This window comes from Dendrobates tinctorius, unplaced genomic scaffold, assembly GCF_039654945.1.
Source record: "Dendrobates tinctorius isolate UK_male_01 unplaced genomic scaffold, ASM3965494v1 ptg000054l, whole genome shotgun sequence".
Taxonomy (NCBI): domain Eukaryota; kingdom Metazoa; phylum Chordata; class Amphibia; order Anura; family Dendrobatidae; genus Dendrobates; species Dendrobates tinctorius.
Genome location: NW_027361722.1, coordinates 14364028 through 14383264, shown reverse-complemented (window position 1 = coordinate 14383264; position 19237 = coordinate 14364028). Strand labels below are relative to the sequence as shown.

Here is a 19237-nt window from a genome sequence, read left to right as displayed (position 1 = left end):
TTTGCTCTTCTCCAGTCTTCTGGCACTTCTCCTGTTCTCCAAGAATTTTCAAAGATTATGGAGAGGGGTTCAAAAATTTCTTCTGCTATCTCCTTCAGTACTCTGGGGTGTAATTCATCTGGACCTGGAGACTTGAATTCATTTAGGTTAACTAAGTGTTTCCTCACTATCTTTCTGTTTATAGATATCCTGGATTCTTCTATTCCCTTAATAGGACAGTGAATAACAGTTGATGTTGCATTTCCTTTCTGAGAGAAAACAGATGCAAAATAGGAATTTAAAAGTTCAGCCTTCTCAACATCCTGTCTTACCATTTCATCATTTTCATCCTGTAAAAATCCTATAGCATCTTTGACTTTTCTTTTACTTTTGACATATCCCCAAAATCCTTTATTATTGCTTTTGACATCTCTTGCAAGCCTCAGTTCATTTTCAGCTTTAGCTAATCTGAATTGTGCCCTGCAGGTTCTGCAGACAGCATTATATTCTTCTTTAGATATGCCTCCCTCTTTCCATTTTATAAACATTTTTTTCTTCCTTTTTAGCATGTGCTTAAGTTCTGTGTTCATCCATCCTGGTTTCCTTAAATGCTTCCTATTCTTCCCTCTTTTCGGAATTGTTAACAACTGTGCTTTGAGAATTTCATTTTTCAAGATTTCCCATCCTTCCTGGACATTTTTGTCTTTAAGGATATCCAGCCATTGGATCCCTCCAATTCTCTTTCTGAATCCCTTAAAATCTGCCTTTCTGAAATCTAACCTTGACGTCTGAGTCTTCACAGGTCTTCCACCTCTAGTTATCCAAAATTCTAAAATAGCATGGTCGCTACCTCCTAGGGTCCCAGCCACTTTTACCTCCTCAACCATTTCCTCCCTGTTTATAAGGATTAGATCCAAGGTAGCAGTTCCCCTTGTTTTCTCCCCTACCTTTTGGAAGATAAAGTTGTCAGCAAGAGAGGATAAGAATTTCCTTGACCTGTTAGTTTTGCCTGAGAGAGATTCCCAACAAATGTCTGGATAGTTGAAATCTCCCATGACAACTATGTCATATTTTTTGGAGAACTTGGCCATCTGATGCATAAAGAGTTCATCTATATTTTAATAACACTCTTATTTTTAAGGGCACTGTGTGAGGATGTGCTGCAAAAGACCGGCGAAGAGGGAGGTCTGCAGAAACCAGCTGTGGATGGATGTGAAACAGACAAGATGGAGATGAAAAGAAAGAGATGACGCCAGGGATTATATAATCTAACAACTCCCAGTATCTCCTTACCATTGTTAACAACATACTGAGAGTTGTAGTGTTGGAGGTTCATGCGATACAATTGTTTCTGGGGCTGACTTCATATTGCAATTGACTATTGTACTAAGCTTGGTTCTTGTATTGAAATACTCTTGGTTCTGGTCATATATTTATGTACTTATGGTTGTTCTGGTGACGTATTCATGTACTGATGGTGGGTCTGTTGATATATTCATTTACTGATGGTCTATCTAGTGATGCATTCATGTACTAATGGTGGTTCTGGTGATATATTCATATACTGATGGTTGTTCTGTTGACATTCATGTACTGATGGAGGATCCTGTGATGTATTTATGTACTTATGGTGGTTCTGGTGACCTATTCATGTACTAATGGAGGCTCTGGTGACATATTAATTTACTAATGGTGGTTCTGGTGACATAGTCAAGTACTGATGGTGGGTCTGTTGATGTATTCATTTACTGATGGTGGATCTAGTGATGCATTCCTATACTAATGGTGGTTCTGGTGATGTAATCATGTACTGATGGTGGTTCTGTTGACATTCATGTACTGATGGAGGATCCTGTGATGTATTCATGTACTAGTGGTGGTTCTGTTGATGTATTTATTTACTGATGATGTTTTTGGTGCCATATTCATGTACTATTGATGGCTCTGGTGCTCTAATTATGTACTGATGATGATTTTGGCTTCATACTCATGTACTGATGATCTCTCTGGTGAGACATATATCACCAGAATCATCACTTCATGAATACAGCACTCGAACAACCATCACTACTTGAATATGTCACCCGAACCAGAATACATCAGCTGAACCACCATTAGTTTTGTGCAAAAAATGTATTTGTCGCATGATAGATGCAAAAACCATCAGACGTATCGCTTTATTTATAATGTGGGCTATTTATTTTAGATGAGGGTATTTGCCAAACGCTGGACACTTTAATTGGAACCAAACAGGCCTGATTACGCTTTATAGGTTTCCATAACTATCCTTGGGATCTACATTTAAAATATAGGACCTCAGGGATGAATGCTGATATTTTTTCCCCTGTATTGTATAAATGGTCAGAAAAACAACTTGTCTTTCTATAAGTTCTAAAACATCGATGGCTGAGCATTATTCCCGACACTAAAGGAACATCAGCAGCATTCCCATTGAAACCAGTGGAACATACGAGCAGGATCCCCATTACTGGCGATCGCATACTGTAAACCAGTACATTATAACACCGCTAGAACTGTAAACTTGCCAAATCTTCAGTGTCTGTCCTTATATGCATGGCATGCAGCAGTGCTCCCAACCGGTGTCTCTCCAGATTTTACAAAACTACTACTCCCATGGTCCCAACTGATTGGAGTTAGTTTTGCAGCAGCTGGAGAACCACAAGTTCGGGAAGCACTGGTATAGAAGATGCCAATGTGAAGCGTGCCCGTTATACGGAGCTAATTAATGAATCCCTCATTTAGGAGTCAGATACAGGATACGGGTGTAACAACCTCCGACGTAGGCTGCACGAGCCCAGGGAATTTTATATTCATTCTTATGGAAATGCTATTAATCACGCATAGATTTTCTGATTTAAGGAAGTTTATGCTCACGAAACTGTGACTTTTTAATGACTGAGAAAGCCGCTCGATGTAAGAAGTTACATTATGGACAAGATGAGTGAAAGCGACCCCTTTAGAGTAGTCGACGTTAATATAGGGTGAGGGGTTCGGCATTTAGGAGGATGCCCCCATTAATCTCACTCTAAGATTACAGTTCAGACAGTTTTCAGCCAACTGCTTCTATGACTGTCAGTTAGACGTGCATGCGCGGCTCAACTGAGCATGCATGTGTTCCATACAAACAGAAGGATTGGACATGTTTAAATCCAACATCTCGATTCAGTTTTCTTTTGAAATCTGCCAAGTCAGAAGGATCGGTGGATCCTGGCAGGATCGTCAGGTTCATAGACATCTGTTGTGAATTCGCTTTCTGGCCTCGCTCTGGTTACTAGTGAAGGTAGTGGAGCTGTTTATATTGACAGAGGGGTCGCGAGTTCTCTTTCCGGGCTCCCTCTGGTGGTTACTGGAGATAATGGAGCTGATCTAATTAACAGAGGCCTGTCTTCTGATAATGAGGAGGATGACTGGAGATCTGGAGTTTCTGACTGGATTTAAGACAGCCAACTCCCTCTATCCCTGCTGGTGATTTTTTCCTGTCTCCTGAGGTCTTAGTTTCCAGCTCAGTCCCTGCCTGCTCAGCTAAGTGTTCTTTTGCTATTCTGTTCACATTTGATCTGGTTTTGTCTATTTCAGTTTTGTGTGGTCAGCCAGCTGCGGCTGGGGCTGTGCTGAATTTCCATCCTTATGTTACTGCTTGTGCCAGTTTGTTTTTGTCCCTTATTAGATTGGCCTCTTTTTGCTCTGCTTTCAGAATATACCAGAGTGCTGATATAGTGGGCGAAGTCTAGTGACTTCAGTATTTTTGCATCAGACATGTTGGACTTTTTGCAGGGTTTTTTTGCGTGATTGCAGACAGTGTCTTTCCTTTCCTGTCCTGCCTAGTCAGTGTGGGCCCCATCATTTGCTCAGTCTATTTTCCTACCTGCGTTTGTGTTTTTCATCTTGTCTCACCGACAATATATGTGTGGGGGCTATCTATTCCTTTGGGGTCTGCTCTGGGGCAGTTTAGATTTCCCCTTTCTTGCTTTAGGCTTATTTAGTTCTCTGGCTGTGTCGAGGCCCCGTACTATGAGCTAAAACGGAAAGACGCTCAGTTCTGGTGGACTCAAGTTGTGGCATTTTGAATGGATAGTCCCATAACTGAAAGTTATCCCCTAACCCACCACTAGGACCCACAGCGATCCTGAAAATGGGGCTTTAACCTATCATGAATGAAGAGGAGGTGATGTGCTCCATTCATTATCTATGGACTGCTAAGAAAAGCTGAGGATATAGTTCTGTAGTCAGTGATTTCTCAGGATGGTTGCTCCCATTGGTCAGGCCACCAGAGAACAGTGAAATATCTCTTATCCTGTGAGAGATAACATTCAATTGTGGGAATACTCTATTGAGCTGATTGTCCTCCAGCTATCATAGGCCACAGATGTCAAATTATCAGGAGGTTTTTGCCAGAATTCAAAGTTGCCCCCAAAGTTTGCAACTTTTGGAATTTTTACACTGTACAATAGTAGATGGAGCTAGGGCAAGTTGGGACGGAGCAGAAAGGAGCAGGATGGAGAAGGACGGAGCTGGACAGAGCAGGATGGAGAAGGACGGAGCAGGACGGAGCTGGATGGAGCAGGACGGAGCAGGATGGAGAAGGACGGAGCAGGATGGAGAAGGACGGAGCAGGATGGAGAAGAACGGAGCAGGATGGAGAAGGACGGAGCAGGATGGAGAAGGACGGAGCAGGACGGAGCTGGATGGAGCAGGACGGAGCAGGATGGAGAAGGACGGAGCAGGATGGAGAAGAACGGAGCAGGATGGAGAAGGACGGAGCAGGATGGAGAAGGACGGAGCAGGACGGAGCTGGATGGAGCAGGACGGAGCAGGATGGAGAAGGACGGAGCAGGATGGAGAAGAACGGAGCAGGATGGAGAAGGACGGAGCAGGATGGAGAAGGACGGAGCTGGACGGAGAAGAACGGAGCTGGACGGAGCAGGATGGAGAAGGACGGAGCAGGATGAAGCTGGATGGAGCACGACGGAGCTGGATGGAGAAGGACAGAGCAGAATGGAGAAGGACGGAGCTGGATGGAGCAGGATGGAGAAGGATGGAGCAGGCTGGAGAAGGACGGAGCAGGCTGGAGAAGGACGGAGCAGGCTGGAGAAGGACGGAGCAGGATGGAGAAGGATGGAGCTGGACGGAGCAGGACAAAGCAGAAAGGAGCAGGATGGAGAAGGACAGAGCTGGATGGAGTGGGATAGAGAAGGATGGAGCAGAACAGAGAAGGACCTGCAACGATCTAATACTCCTTAGCAGAGGGTTGGTTACAATTGTATCCAGTCCGGACAATCCTCTGTGAGCTCTACAGGCTGGACTACACTTTCTCGGCATGGATACATTGTAACAATGTGTTGCTCATGAATTTAACTTACAGAGAATTCTCCATGATGAATACAATTGTAACGAACCCTCAGAGGGAAGTTTTGTGGTGCCTTATAAATGCAATTTTGTGCAAAATTTTGGCAAAAAATGGAGTTTGTTGTGATGACGGACTGTCCTCTGTTGGAGAAAAACCAACTATAAAGCCGTGCAATAAATCTAGTCTGCGCGGCTTCAACAGTAAATGAGATGCAGCATGGAAGCGGTTAATCCTTTTTTTTCTCCATGTTGCAGATTTGGTAGAAGTGAAAGTTTTCTCGGTGGAACAGACGGGTTTAACATGGGGTAAGCTGCTTAGTTGCTGTGAATTATCGCTCAGCTGTGACTCCATCCACTGTGCAATGTTATTTGAGGCTCTTCTGCTCTTAATGGGATGAGTGGATATATAAAGTATCTGTGGCGGGTATAATGCTGGCGCTGGAGAGGTGCACTTAATGCCGGATTTTATGCCAATGTATGGAGAAAAGGACAATTTGGAGGAGTGAATGAGAAGCTTCGGAGGACTTAGCATATAGAAAGCTATGGAGGCGCTTAAAGAGCATTTCTGCCCAAAATGTATTTATCCTCAGATACAATCAGTATCAGGTATAACACTAAGAGGAAATCCCAAATAAATACATCGTCCGTGGTCTCGAAATGTGCAAAAAAGTCCAAGAGTCCACCTCCCCCAACATCAGCAGCAGAGGTGAAGCAATGAGGGGGCCGAGGCACAAGTCCTGGTGATTAGGGATGCAAATGGATTTATAGGGTCGCGCCCTCCACTGGGTGGCAATGACGAGATTTCTTTTGTTCTGGGAGAAAGCTCATTTGCATGTTTTTCCCATGGAGCACTGCCACTGAGGCTGGAAACACATATGGTCTCCTTAAGGAGAGCCAGCCCTCTGCCCCAAGGCTCCCTCCATTAATCGTACAGTCATTATGGCAATGGCCAAAGAGGCCCATAAACTAAATTTGAGCTTGCCTATTGGTGCGTTTTTACTGGGAAATTCAATTAGCGGAGTTGTTCTTTGGAAATTTATTGTCCCATATTGTCTTCTCTCTAGATCCCATAATGGACAGAACATGTAAAAAATAAGAAAAATATTCATACTCACCTCACCAGCTGCTCCCTTTCTCACCATCACCTGTGCTGTCCTCGTCGCATCTTCAGATCAGTGTCGGCAGCCGTGACATCCCTGGGTCTTGGTTCTACGCCCGAGAGGATTCTGTGCATGCACCCCCCAAAGGGACTCCTGTGAATCCCCTTATTGCTAGACACTTCCTTACCTTGGATTCATGAACATCTGAGACTGAAGAAGCTGCAGATTTCTGGATCTTCTCAGAGGGTTTATAACTCTGTTAATAATGAGTTTTGGCTGTCTCCTAAAGTCTTTTTGGATTCATCATTGCTCTTATCTGGATAGTTTGAGGGCCAGCCACATGTCTTCTCATAAATGTGAGACAATCACTGATGTCCCTCTTCTCCCTTGCTTTTCTTCTTGATTCCAAGGATTCCTTTACTATGGTTCTTTACCTTGTCAAGGAGTCAAAAATATGAATCTTAGCTGAGGCTGGAGAAACTGCAGATCTCCAAATCTTCTTCTGAGATGTCTCACGTCTTTCTGGATGAAAAGTTGTTGTTGCATCCTGAAGTCTTTTGAAATTCATCAAATTGCTGCTTTCTGGATAATCCTCAAGTCAATGTGAAATGGCTGGAGGACCATCCAAATGTTTTTTGCAAATGTGAAGCAATCACTAATGTTCCTCTTGGATATCATTGTATTCCCCTTGATCTTTCCTTTGCTCCCATAAATCTAATTGTTGCTGGATTCTACATTCTCAGGCAGCAATGAACATGGATCATATCTGAGACTGAAGAAGTTACTGCTCCTTGGATCTTCTTCTGAGATGTTTCACAACGTTCTTGATGTTGAGCTTGTCTCTGTGCCCTGAAGATTTCTCCAATTTGGTTGGTCCCCAAGCTAAAATGAAACAGGTTAAGGACCATCCAGATGTTTTCTTGTAAATATGAAATGACCACGGTTGTTCCTCTCAGGGTCTTTTCATTGCTCCTCTGATTGTTCTTTTGAATGTACCCATGAATTCCAGCCTGTTCGTTATCATGAAATCATGAACATGGATCTTAGATGAGGCTGAAGATCTCCAGATCTTCTTCTGAGATGTTTCTTGACTTGTTGGATGATGGGTTTATTTTTGGATTTATCATTTTCTCCAGTCTTGAAGCTCCTCAAGTCCATATGAAATAATTTGAAGACTATTCACATATTTTCTCCTAAATGTGAGATGACCATTGATGATGCTCTTGAACAGTAGAATTGTCTCCATGCTCCAATTAATCCCATTGTTGCTTGGCCTCTTATTTATCATGGAGTCATGATCATGGATCTCAGATAAAGCTGGAGAATCTGGAGATCTCCTGAACTTCTGAGATGTTTTACGACTTCTTGGATGAGTTGTGGTAGCATCCAAAAATCTTTTTTGGAATCATCATTGCTCCAAATCATCTTCACTGGGAAATATTGACTCTCATTGCAGTTCTCTCATGTCACACAGCTTCGTGCACGCCATGCATTTACGGACTCACACATGGGCATTATTATCGTGAATATGGTGACATATTGCTCATGATACTCTGGGCTGCATAGTTCGCTGTGGTCGAGGACCTGAATATGGCATTTATTGGAGTATGTGGCGATTCCAACCATGGTCGTAAGCGCAAGTCCTTAGGTTACATCTAGAGGGGCGTCATATCATATTTTTGTACAGGGTCCCATTGACTTCTAATAAGAGGTTCCAAAACAACAGATAAGAAAAACCTAAAAATCTCCTTCAATAGTAAAAAAAAAAAAAAGCAAAACAACAACAAACCTCTTTGGATTATTCCTTTAAGGATAAATGACGCTTCACGTACGCGGCACTCGGCCTAATTGTCATTCCCGAGGATTCCGGTTGATCTACGCTCGTTGGTATTGATTCGTGTCCAGTACTACATAATAAAGCACTTTAGTAGCTGGAAATGATCTGAAATATATTTTGTGACAACTAATGAAAAGCATAATTACTGCACGTAGCGAAAAAATCAATGCGGATGTCAGAGAGTGTGTAACGCCGCTAATGTCGCCCGGAGAGTGCGAAGAAGCATGGGGAAATCCTTCCCTGTCGTTACTTACCCGGTCTCGCCTGCGGTGAGGCTCTGTTACATTGTATTCTTATATTCCTGAATTGCAAACCAATAATCAGGTGTAAGGAAAGTTCCATAAAAGTCACAGGGGCCGTTCCTGATGGAGTTTGATACTTTTATGGTTGTTTTATAGCTGTTCCCGTTTTATGGTTATTATTTTGGCAGCCTGAGGTCTGCACATGTTCTCAATAACATTTCATGCACAGAACATTTTGCAGAGATGGCTGCCCCCCCGATTTCAGGTGATGCCCCCCATTGAGCCGCGTTCACTTTGTTATATTGGTCTCCGATCATTTTTAGCTCATTTTGAACCTGGAGACTTGTTGATCTGTGTGGGTCTCAGCAGAGGCAACTCACGGATCGGGAATACTACAAGCACGGCCGCCTCGCCATCGCGGACAGCAACTCAGGATCCTTTTCTTCAGATAGATGTGGCTTCCAGCAGTTATAGGATAGTTACTTTTTCAAAGTCAAGAAAATTTCTAAATTGTTGTTTTTCATATTTTCTCCCATTTTGCTGATGCAGGCTGTCAGTAAATCCTTTTTCTAGGATAATAATCTAAAAAAAAAAAAAAAAAGATATACAGTAAATCGAGAGCTTCTCATTCTGACGATTCTCTCTGATCTCCCTTCTATCAGTGTTACGTACTCCGAGTCGCAGCACAGGTGCGGAGAAGACAGACAAGCGAATTTCCGCATCTTCTCCATTGACTCTGTGCCAGTACATCGGACTGCGCTCCTGTGACATTTCAGTGCAGACTGATGTTTCTCACTCACCCATAGGCTTGAATGAGAGGATGCGATCCGATTACCGAATGCACTTGCAGCATGCACAGATCAGAGATCTGCATTGCCCCAGAGTATAACATTGGGCCAAGAGCTACAGTATCTGTAAAACATCGCATGGCACTCAGTCGTGTTATACGCAAGTGTGAGCAGTGTCGGACTGGGGTGCTAAGGGCCCATGAGTAACATTGACTTTGGGGGCCCACTTTTCACCTGCATACAAATATTACATTACCCTCGTTCATAAATTTACCTATATCGCTATATAATAATAAACTGTATACTTTGGTTAATGAATGATGAGATGCTGCTTTTTTTCTGCACAGAGTGAATCAAGTGAATTATGCCAAGTACTGTCCATAGAGTGGGGTTGGGGGTCCAGATTTGCATAGGGGCCCACTGGGAGAGACACAGACATCACATCCAGCCAATATTACTGGGAGAGACACAGTCCTTAGATCCAAACTATATTACTGGGAGAGACACACGGGCCTCACATCCAGCCTATATTACTGAGAGAGATACACAGACCTCACATCCTGCATATATTACCGGGAGAGACACACAGATCTCACATCCAGTCTATATTACTGGGAGAGACACACAGACCTCACATCCAGCCTATATTACTGAGAGAGACACACAGACCTCACATCTAGCCTATATTACCAGGAGAGACACACAGACCTCACATCCAGCCTATATAACTGGGAGAGACACACAGAGCTCACATCCAGCCTATATTACTGAGAGAGACACACAGACCTCACATCCAGCCTATATTACTGAGAGAGACACACAGACCTCACATCTAGCCTATATTACCGGGAGAGACACACAGACCTCACATCCAGCCTATATTACTGGGAGAGACACACAGAGCTCACATCCAGCCTATATTACTGAGAGAGACACACAGACCTCACATCCAGCCTATATTACCGGGAGAGACACGCAGACCTCACATCCAGCCTATATTACCGGGAGAGACACACAGACCTCACATCCAGCCTATATTACTGGGAGAGACACACAGAGCTCACATCTAGCCTATATTACTGGGAGACACACAGACCTCACATCCAGCCTATATTACTGGGAGAGACACAGACCTCACATCAGACTATATTACTGGGAGACACACAGACCTAACATCCAGCCTATATTACCAGGAGAGACACACAGACCTCACATCTAGCCTATATTACAGGGACACACAGACCTCACATCAGACTATATTACTGGGAGAGACATACAGAGCTCACATCCAGCCTATATTACTGGGAGAGACACAGTCCTTAGATCCAAACTATATTACTGGAAGAGACACACGGGCCTCATATCCAGCCTATATTACTGAGAGAGATACACAGAGCTCACATCTAGCCTATATTACTGGGAGACACACAGACCTAACATCCAGCCTATATTACTGGGAGAGACACACAGACCTCACATCAGACTATATTACTGGGAGAGACATACAGACCTCACATCCAGCCTATATTACTGGGAGAGATGCACAGACCTCACATCCAGCCTATATTACTGGGAGAGATACCCAGACCTCACATCCAGCCTATATTACTAGGAGAGACATACAGACCTCACATCCAGCCTATATTACTAGGAGAGACACACAGACCTCACATCCAGCCTATATTACTGGGAGAGACAGATAGACCTCACATCCAGCCTATATTACTGGGAGAGACATACAGACCTCACATCCAGCCTATATTACTGGGAGAGATGCACAGACCTCACATCCAGCCTATATTACTGGGAGAGATACCCAGACCTCACATCCAGCCTATATTACTAGGAGAGACATACAGACCTCACATCCAGCCTATATTACTAGGAGAGACATACAGACCTCACATCCAGCCTATATTACTGGGAGAGACAGATAGACCTCACATCCAGACTATATTACTGGGAGAGACATACAGACCTGACATCCAGCCTATATTATTGGGAGAGATACACAGACCTCGCATCCAGACTATATTACTGAGAGAGACATACAGAGCTCACATCCAGCATATATTACTAGGAGAGACACAAAAACCTCACATCCATCCTATTTTAAAGGTACAAACACACATATCTCACATCTATATTACTGGGTGAGACACACAGAGCTCACATCCAGCCTATATTACTAGGAGAGACAGACAGACCTCACATCCAGCCTATAGTACTAGGAGACAGACAGACCTCACATCCAGCCTATATTACTGGGAGAGACACACAGACCTCACATCCAGCCTGTTAGGTGTTGGTTTTCTCCCTCTGCACAGGAGGAATCCTGAGCCATGCCTTCTGCGGTCTCCCATTCTTCTCCGACCGCAGAGGAGGCTGCTCAGCAGAGGCGTCGATCCCGGCATCTTGCTCAGGCTAGCTCTGTTGGTTTGGTTGTTGCTGCTGCCACCCATGGTCCAGCTATTGCAATCCACGCTAGCCAGCAGCAAGCAGCTCCTGGGACTAAGTCCTTCTTTCGGTGCACTGAGCATGTCCGTGGGACAACCTCTCATTGGACATCAGAGGTCACGTACTCAGGTCCTGTTGCTGCCCTGATTGGACCATTAGGAAGGTCCCAGAAGCTGCAACTATAAAAGCCTCGCATGGCCGCCCGGCCATGTGCTAGTATAGTATTATGCACTTGTGTGTGTGATGATGGATGCATGTTTCTGGTGACTGAGTCATGATATATTCCCTCCCTTTGGTTGTGTATGTGGTAGGGACTTTGAGTTAACTAGCGCCAGACCGTGCCATCCAGCACTAGGCACGTGTAAACTGCATCTAATTAGCGGCTACCGCCAGTTGCACTGCCGTGTGCAATTCGTGCGCTTTCCAAGCCCTAGTTAGGGTGGTTAGTGGCATCTGCCAGAGCGGTGCTACACGCTAGTAGTGCGCTAAGTCTCTCCTTGGCGCCTCAGTTGCAGAGCCGAGCGTTGGTGGGTCTAGAGGGACTCTAACCCTGTGTCTTTGGGGCAGAGTCATGTGACTGCACACCAGCGCTCACCTTGCCGAGGTCTGTGAGCATAACAGGCTACGGCGTTTATGTTCCACGTTAGCGAGACTCTGTGAAGCAATGGAGTCCGCCTCTGTACACACCGGGTGACGTTAACCGCGTGTGTTCATCTGTTATACCGCCATTACCGAGCAGCAGGTAACATCTCTGCACGGTGGACCTCGGGCTGCGAACGCACCTTATATCATCTTTATTGTTCGGTGCATTCCGCAAGCCCCTAACACAGCCTATATTACTTGGAGAGACACACAGAGCTCACATCCAACCTATACTACTGGGAGAGACACACAGACCTCACATCCAGCCTATATTACTGGGAGAGACACACAGACCTCACATCCAGCCTATATTACTGGGAGAGACACACAGACGTCACATCCAACCTATACTTCTGGGAGAGAGACACAGACCTCACATCTAGCCTATATTAATAGGAAATACATAGACCTCAGAGCCAGCCTATATTACTGGAAGAAACACACCAACCCTTAAAATAAAAAAAATGAATGAAGCGATGAAGATTGCAGATGAAAACTTAGTGCACTTTCATTAACTAAAGGAAACTAATAACATGCTAAAATCAAACTTACATGTTAAAATTGTCCAATTTGATATGGTGTGTGGTGTATCATTCTGGCAATGATCACATTTTTACTGATTTGTCTTGTTGCTCTGTATCATTCTGTGTATCCCCTCTAATGTGACGACACAGCATTTAATCTTATTTATCCAGACGTCTATTTTCAGTGGATCAAGAAACACAGACTATTGTTTCTATGAGATCTTGACATTGATTCTTGATTTGACGTGTGTAGCAGCATATTGTGTTGTTATCTTGCATGACAGGGATGCAGGGTAATTGAACAATTGATGCTTGTTAATATGTTGATTATATACATTATACCAGGACAACTAGTTTATTGACCTGCAAAAAAGAGGAGGACAAATTAGGCAGGTTGATTAAATACTCAGAGAGATAAACTCATTCCATCTCCCCCTGACCTGTGGATGATGAACTGAAACACAAATGTGGGTATAAAGAGGGATTTTCTATCCTTCTGAGAGGAAAGACCAGTAAGATAGATCCTTTGTGGGATGCTGATGCTAAGGTCAGCACTCCATAGAGACTTGGAGAAACACTGATTACCCTGTATACTGCTGAAGCAGCCCTATACGGAGAAGTATCTGGAGTCATACTGACATAACGATCTCTAAGAATTCTGAGTCTAAGAGCACATGGTGCTCGAAACGCGTTCAGATCCTCCCTGGGCAATCTCTATGCGGTAATCCTGTGTAGGGTATGCCATTATGATGAATATTGCAGCTATGTCAGTGTCTTATTGAAACTAATAAAAATTTTGGATTTTATTCCTGGAGCTGGACTTTCCTTTGTTTCAAAGTGTTCTCAAGACGTTTGGCAGAGACGTGTCCTTGCTCGGGTTTGCCGTGTTCCTTTGAGAACAATGAGGGGTGAGCTGAACTAATTTTTTTTTCACATACCAGAATATTACCTTGTGACAATAGCCTTAGAGCTTATCCTGTCCCTCTGATGTACAGCACAATCCACATGGAATTTGGGGCGTCAGGGAAAACTGCATACATGTGAATTTTGCTGGGGGGACTAAAGGGTGATTTAGGCTGTGTGCCCACGTTCAGGATTTTTCGCATTTTTTTGCTTTTTTTCGCGTTTTTCCCCCTGCAAAAACGGTTTAAAAATGCATACATTAAGCATCCCATTATTAGAATGCATTCCGCAATTTTTGTGAACATGCTGCGTTTTATTCCACAGAAAAAACGCATCGCGGAAAAAAACTCAGCATGTTCATTAATTTTGCAGAAAATCTGCGGATTTGCCACTATGATCATTGTATTAGGATGCTCCGGGAAAAAACGCAAAAAATCAGTGCAAAAAATACAATAAAAACACGACAAAATACGCAAAAAAAAATACGGATTTCCTGCGAAGGAGTCCGGTTTTACTCAGGAAAATTCTGCTTATGTGGGCACATAGCCTTAGGATTGCATCTTCTGCCCTTTTTTCCCTGCCCAGATGCACTCCGGCCACCCAGAGTGCAGGGAAATCGGCTTTATTTATTAAATAGCAACATTTTACAAGACTAAAACTATCCATCCACCCCCAACCGGTCCCCTGAGTGTTCCAATAAAAAAATCGCAGGATGACTGGTTTTCACCAAAATTACTGTGATATTCCAGTAATATTTGCGCAATTCTACATAAAACCAGTAATGCGGCAGAGCTGTATTATAACCCCCACAATCCCTGCAAACACCAAACTGACTGACGCTTCAGATAAAAGAAAACAAGACAAGTACTCCAGCTAAATACAGGAGAGAAAAAAGAACTGTTCAAAACACATATCATTCAATGGAAAAAAACGTGCAAGAATATAACTACTATAATACTGCTCCTATGTACAAGATTATAACTACTATAATACTGCCCCCTATGTACAAGAATATAACTACTATAATACTGCTCCCTATGTACAAGAATATAACTACTATAATACTGCTCCTATGTACAAGAATATAACTACTATAATACTGCCCCCTATGTACAAGAATATAACTACTATAATACTGCTCCTATGTACAAGAATATAACTACTATAATACTGCTTCTATATACAAGAATATAACTACTATAATACTGCTCCTATGTACAAGATTATAACTACTATAATACTGCCCCTATGTACAAGAATATAACTACTATAATACTGCCCCTATGTACAAGAATATAACTACTATAATACTGCCCCTATGTACAAGAATATAACTACTATAATACTGCTCCTATGTACAAGATTATAACTACTATAATACTGTCCCTATGTACAAGAATATAACTACAATAATACTGCCCCTATGTACAAGAATATAACTACTATAATACTGCTCCTATGTACAAGAATATAGCTACTATAATACTGCTCCTATGTACAAGATTATAACTACTATAATACTGCCCCTATGTACAAGAATATAACTACTATAATACTGCCCCCTATGTACAAGAATATAACTACTATAATACTGCCCCCTATGTACAAGAATATAACTACTATAATACTGCTCCTATGTACAAGAATATAGCTACTATAATACTGCTTCTATATACAAGAATATAACTACTATAATACTGCTCCTATGTACAAGAATATAACTACTATAATACTGCCCCCTATGTACAAGAATATAACTACTATAATACTGCCCCTATGTACAAGATTATAACTACTATAATACTGCCCCCTATGTACAAGAATATAACTACTATAATACTGCTCCTATGTACAAGAATATAACTACTATAATACTGCTTCTATATACAAGAATATAACTACTATAATACTGCTCCTATGTACAAGAATATAACTACTATAATACTGCCCCCTATGTACAAGAATATAACTACTATAATACTGCCCCCTATGTACAAGAATATAACTACTATAATACTGCTCCTATGTACAAGAATATAGCTACTATAATACTGCTTCTATATACAAGAATATAACTACTATAATACTGCTCCTATGTACAAGATTATAACTACTATAATACTGCCCCTATGTACAAGAATATAACTACTATAATACTGCCCCCTATGTACAAGAATATAACTACTATAATACTGCCCCCTATGTACAAGAATATAACTACTATAATACTGCTCCTATGTACAAGAATATAGCTACTATAATACTGCTTCTATATACAAGAATATAACTACTATAATACTGCTCCTATGTACAAGAATATAACTACTATAATACTGCCCCCTATGTACAAGAATATAACTACTATAATACTGCCCCCTATGTACAAGAATATAACTACTATAATACTGCTCCTATGTACAAGAATATAGCTACTATAATACTGCTTCTATATACAAGAATATAGCTACTATAATACTGCTCCTATGTACAAGAATATAACTACTATAATACTGCTTCTATATACAAGAATATAACTACTATAATACTGCTCCTATGTACAAGAGGTAAAGCCAAATAGCCCAGTACTTTACAAAAGACAAAAGGCAGTGACCTAAATATATGGTCTGCCATAATCAATGGTTCCACTCCATGGATATATGCATACAGAAGGAGGAGGCGGAATGACTGAATCCAAAAAATAGGTTAATTATAAAAGTATGAAAATTTATTATAATAAATATATATAAAGAAGCAAACAATGACCGTGAAATGATTACACATAAAATATGACGCCAAAAAGCCAGGAGAGGGGATACATAGGAGTCATGAAAACACCATCATGCAGAATTATAACCGCCCATATAGGGTGCAAGTCAAATACTACTACCTGTATAGGTTTATAACATGACCATAGTCATGTAAAAGTAATAGGAAGCTCCTACGACGGATATCACATAATAGGGAAAAAACCACGTCAGTGGAAGTTCAGCGGTAACAATGCCATAGTGGCGAAAAGATCCCCATATGCGAACGCTCACCTAGTGGTGTCTGCAACCCCTGGTTGTGTGAAGATCTCCAACGCGCGTTTCGCGCTCCACAACTAGCGCTTTCTCAAGGAGATGCTGCTAGTCCTGACACAGGACCTTTTGTAACCCTGACGGCCGTCACATGTCAGGCCATGTGATGTTGAAAGGCCAATCACAGGCGGTTATATCGGCGCATGCGCCGTGACACCCACCAGTTCTCCAAAATGGAGGCAGGCGCCCGGCATTGGACGCGCGCTCAGGAAAAGCGTTAACGCCACAAGTGCTGGGAAGGCACCGCCCCCATGAGGAGAGACACGGGGGACACGCCGCGCATGCGCACAGCCGCTAGAAGGCACTACTACCAGACTAACCATAAGAAAAGAAAGTAAAACAGATAGAATGACACTTATACCTACATAAACCAGCCCCAGATAGAATGTCAGTGGACTGAAAGAGTAAGAATTGAATATACACATCACTAATGCCCCCATCTCCAAAGATATTCTGTTATATTTAACACATATAAAAAAGACACAATAGCATCCCAGATGATTAGCAGATATGCAGGGGGGAGAAGTTCAGATGCAGTATCCGATCATTATCCGTCCAATGGCGGCTAAATAGCTGGAACCGGTGAAAGAGATAATAGTAGGTCCATATGCATCAACACAGCAACAGGAACAATGGAACTAAAGAATAAAAAGTGAAAAACAGATAAAAATTAAGAACAATAAAAAACACAAACAGGGGAAAGTGATGAGCAGTGGTGGACATGGTAAGCCAAAAAATAGCCTGTTTTACAGAAAAGAGGCAAAGCTCAGAGACAAGACCGTTTGGAGTAATCGTATCCAACATAACTATCCACCTAGATTCTCTCTGCGCCAAAATCTTTTTATAATTGCCGGCTCTAATCCCCAGATGAACCCTATCAATCCCCCTCACCATAAATGTCTGAGGATCACAATTATGCATCAGCCTAAAATGGCAGGGGATCGTCTTTAGAATAGAGAGGTCGGTCACTGTCTTGGCCGCCACAATGTCACGGACATGCTCTCGGATCCTTACACGAAGTTCTCTGGAAGTTAGGCCAACATATATAAGAGGACATCCGCAGACAGCATAATACACAACATTAGTGCTGCCGCATGATATCCGTTCCATAATTTGAAATTCTTTTGACCTATTCGAATTGTGAAATGTTGAGCACCGTGAAACATTGCGGCAGGCAAGACAGTGACCGCACGGAACAGAGCCGGCCACAGGGCCCATAGTGCCAAAGGGGTTAGCCATATCGGGGACATAATGGCTCTTAACCAAAAGATCCCTTAAATTCTTAGATCTTCTTGCAGTCATCGAGGGATGGTCACCGACAGCCTGATTCAATGCTGGTTCGGATTTCAAAATCGCCCAATGTTTCATAAGAATATCTCGCATATGTCCCCACTCATGATTATGAGTAGAAACAAAACGAGAGGGGCCAGAAGATCGGACAAGACCATTCCTTTCTAAACTCTTTCTGCGATTTTGTGCACAAGGGTATAATAAATCCCTTCGTGCAGTTCTCCGGGCCCGATTATAGCCCCTCCCTATACACCTATTACTATACCCGCGATCCTGAAATCGTGATCTCAGGTCGCGGCTTGTTCCTCAAATTTAGCTTCTGTGGAGCAGATCCGCCTCATCCGTAAGAACTGCCTGACAGGGATGGCCCTGATGGTAGACTGATTGTGTGCGGATGTGGCGTGTAACAGGGCATTCACTGAAGTAGGCTTTCTATATACATCAGTCTGAATGTAGCATTTGTGATCCACTTCCAGACTGACATCTAAGAAGTCAATAGACCTTGGGTCGTATTTATAGGTAAGCCTAATGTTGAAGTTATTCACATTAAGCCACGCCATAAAGTCCCCGAGCTGCTGCGCTGTCCCACTCCAAAAGAAAAGTACATCATCAATATAGCGGTGCCAGCTCAGCACATGGGAAGCGGCCGCTGCGCCCTCGTCGCCAAAAATGAATCTTTCCCATGAGCCCAGGAAAAGATTAGCGTACGAAGGCGCACAGGCCGCGCCCATGGCCGTGCCGCACCGCTGAAGGTAGAAATAATCTTTAAAAACAAAAAAGTTATGAGTAAGGACAAAGCACAGCAGCTCTAGGATCAACTCGCACAGAGAGCCATCCAAGTCGGACATTCCCAGAAAAAGGCGGACCGCATCCACCCCCAGATTGTGATCAATACAGGTATATAGGGATTCAACGTCAGCTGTGACGAGCAAAGTATGAGAATCCACAAGAACGCCATCGACCCGTGTCAGGACATCCGTCGTGTCTTTGATATAGGAGGGTAGTAATTCAACCAGCGATTTCAAATAATA

General features: G+C 42.8%; 1 long non-coding RNA gene across 2 annotated transcripts in view; it reads right to left on the bottom strand.

Moving 5' to 3' along the window:
- The window catches only part of LOC141091503 (uncharacterized), a 155309-nt gene that overhangs the window by 66922 nt on the left and 69150 nt on the right, over positions 1-19237 (bottom strand). Inside the window, exon 1 of one of the 2 annotated variants that reach the window (XR_012232528.1) lies at positions 8538-9095. The exons of the other annotated variant lie outside the window; for it this stretch is intronic. This is a non-coding gene — a long non-coding RNA (uncharacterized lncRNA). Of the gene's footprint in view, positions 1-8537; positions 9096-19237 lie in introns of those variants that run through there. 2 annotated transcript variants of the gene reach the window in all.